Genomic DNA, 3,211 nt, shown 5'->3' with positions numbered 1-3,211 from the left:
TTGTATTATGGACCTTTGTGGGGAAAACATGTATTCTATGTATGAAATATGTGTTATATGCAATGTATGGATTTGGGGTTGTTACAAAAGTTGGTATCAGAGCTTGAGTTTAAGAGATTTAGGTATTCACATGCATGATGCCTAGACTTAAACTGTTTTATTGCATATTAGGGTCCCAGACATAGTTAGCACATTTGGAATAAATATGATAAGTTAAGAGGTCAGTGTGTAAGGTATTTTCRGATTACATCTGGCCAATGTAATTTTGAATCTACAGGTACATAACTGAACTTGAATACTTTATTATATCTTGGGAATGTGAAAATATGTTTATTAACTTTGAATCTACAAGTACTTTTCTCGTGAACTCATTACATGCTAAAGTGTTATTTGACTCGGGTGCAAAGTTCTCGTTTGTATCCCCATCATTTGCCTTATATACCAGTATGAATTCTGTGCCCCTTGACGAAAAGTTAGTAGTTGATACTGCTAACGGTCAATTATCTGCGAATTATGTGTTTAAAAGCTGCACTATCTTGATTGAGGGTTGCAAGCTACCCATCAGATTGTTTCTCATGCCTATAAAAGATTTCGATGTAGTAGTGGGAATGGATTGGTTGGCCGAGAATCAGGCTAGCATTGTTTGTAATAAGAAGATTATTAGAATAATATTTTCAGACAGAGGGACAATGGTTATTTATGCTGATCATCAGAATCATCACCCCAGTCTGTTATCAGTTATGAAAGCCAGAAAATGTATCCAAAAGAAATGCCAAGAATTTTTAGCCTACGTAATCGATGCCAAGAARGAAAAGAGTAAGCAAGAATTAATTCCGGTTGTCAGTGATTATCCTGAAATCTTTCCAGAAGACTTGTCAGGATTACCTCCAGATAGAGTTATAGAATTTGAGATTGATTTAATTCCTGGAGCAACACCTGTAGCGAAAGCTCCGTACATATTAGTTCCATCAGAATTAAAAGAACTGGTTACACAATTGAAGGATTTGTCGGACATGGGATTTATCAGGCCGGGTACTTCTCCATGGGGAGCTCCAGTTTTGTTTGTGAAAAAGAAAGATGGTACTATGCGTATGTGTATTGATTATCGGGAGCTGAAAAAAACTGACCATAAAAAACAAATATCCATTGCCCAGGATTGATGATTTGTTTGATCAATTGGTGGGAGCCAGTTATTTCTCCAAAATTGACTTACGATCAAGTTACCATCAGTTGAAAGTTAAAGAAGATGTTGCAAAAACGACATTCCATACCAGGTACGAGCACCATGAATTCCTAGTTATGTCATTCAGTTTGACCAACGCACCTGCTACTTTCATGGACTTAATGAATCGAGTATGTAGAGAATACCTCGATAAATTGATAATTGTATTTATCGATGATATTCTCATATAATCTAAAACCAAAGAAGAGCATGCAAAGCATCTTCCATTAATCCTTGAACTTTTGAAAAGAGAGAAGTTATAAGCTAAACTATCAAAGTGTGAATTTTGGTTAATAGAAGTCCAATATTTGGGGCATGTCATATCCGAGGCTGGAGTAAAAGTAGATCCAGCAAAGATTGAAGCCGTTGCAAAATGGGAGGCACCAAAAACACCATCTTAAGTTCGAAGTTTCTTGGGATTGGCAGTGGGAAGAAGAACAACAGAAAGCCTTTCAAATTATTAAAAGACCATCTTTGCTGTGCTCTGATACTATCCTTACCCGATGGAACTGAAAATTTCGTTGTATACAGTGATGCCTCAAAGTTAGGTTTGGGCTGTGTTTTGATGCAAAGAGGAAAAGTAATATCATATGCATCTCAGCAATTAAAAGATCATGAAAAGCAATATCCAACTCACGACATGGAATTGGAGGGTATGGTTTTTGCTCTAAAAATATGGAGACATTATCTTTTGGGAACAAAGTGTCAAATTTATACTGATCATAAGAGCCTACAACACTTGTTCAACCAGAAAGAATTATGAGGCAGCGTCGATGGATCGAACTTGTTAATGATTATGACTGTGAAATACTCTACCATCCGGGAAAAGCCAATGTGGTAGCCGACGCCTTGAGCCGAAAAGGAAGAAGTGGAACTATCAAATCGGTAACAATGAGAATTAACCTAACTCCTGATATTCACCAAGAAATTTTGAACCATCAGAAAGAGGCCATTAAGGATGAACATGTGAAGGTAGAAAAAAGTGGGAAAGATGATTTCCATTTTAGAACCGAATACGGAAGAAATCTTATGTTTCCAAGGTCGAATATGGGTACCAGTTTTCRGAAATACACGAGAAACCGTCCTGAATGAAAGCCACAAGTCTCGTTATTCAATCCATCCAGGTACCAACAAGATGTATAAAGATTTGAAGGTATTTTATTGGTGGCCGGGTCTCAAGAAAGACATAGCAAGACATGTGGAGTGATGTTTAACTTGTCTACAAGTTAAAAATTGAACATCAGAGACCATATGGAAACCTACAATCATTGGAAATACCAGTCTGGAAATGGGATCACATTACAATGGACTTTATCATGAAGTTACCCMGAACTCCGAAAGGTTATGATGCAATCTAGGTAATAGTGGATTGATTAACAAAATCCGCACATTTCCTACCAATGAAAGAAACATATTCTTTGGAAAAATTGACTCAAATCTATATCAAGAAAATTGTGACTAGACATGGTGTTCGACTATCCATTATATCTGACCAAGACAGTCGCTTCACTTCAAAATTCTGGGAAAGCCTGCAAAAAGCCTTGGGAACACAGATCAGATTAAGTACGGCTTACCACCCACAAACGGACGGGCAAAGTGAAAGAACCATCCAAACTCTCGAAAACATGTTGAGAACTTGTGTCATCGACTTCGGGGAATCATAGGAGAAACATTTTCCGTTGATAGAGTTTGCCTACAATAACAGTTATCATTCCAGCATTCAAGCGGCACCTTACGAAGTCTTGTATGGAAGAAAATGTCGAATGCCGTTGTGTTGGAATGAGGTAGGTGAAAAGCAGTTGACAGGTCCCGAAATTGTGCAGACAACTTCTGAAAAGATTGAGCAAATTCGTGCAAGGATTAAGACTGCCCAAGATCGACAGAAAAGTTATACCGATAAACGAAGAAAGCCGATTGAATTCAATGTAGGAGACTTTGTGATGTTAAAAGTATCTCCATGGAAGGGTGTTATGAGATTCGGGAAGAAAG

This window comes from Cynara cardunculus (assembly GCF_001531365.2).
Source record: "Cynara cardunculus var. scolymus isolate 2C chromosome LG 9, CcrdV1, whole genome shotgun sequence".
Taxonomy (NCBI): Eukaryota; Viridiplantae; Streptophyta; class Magnoliopsida; order Asterales; family Asteraceae; genus Cynara; species Cynara cardunculus.
Note: the sequence above shows the minus strand (reverse complement) of the source record.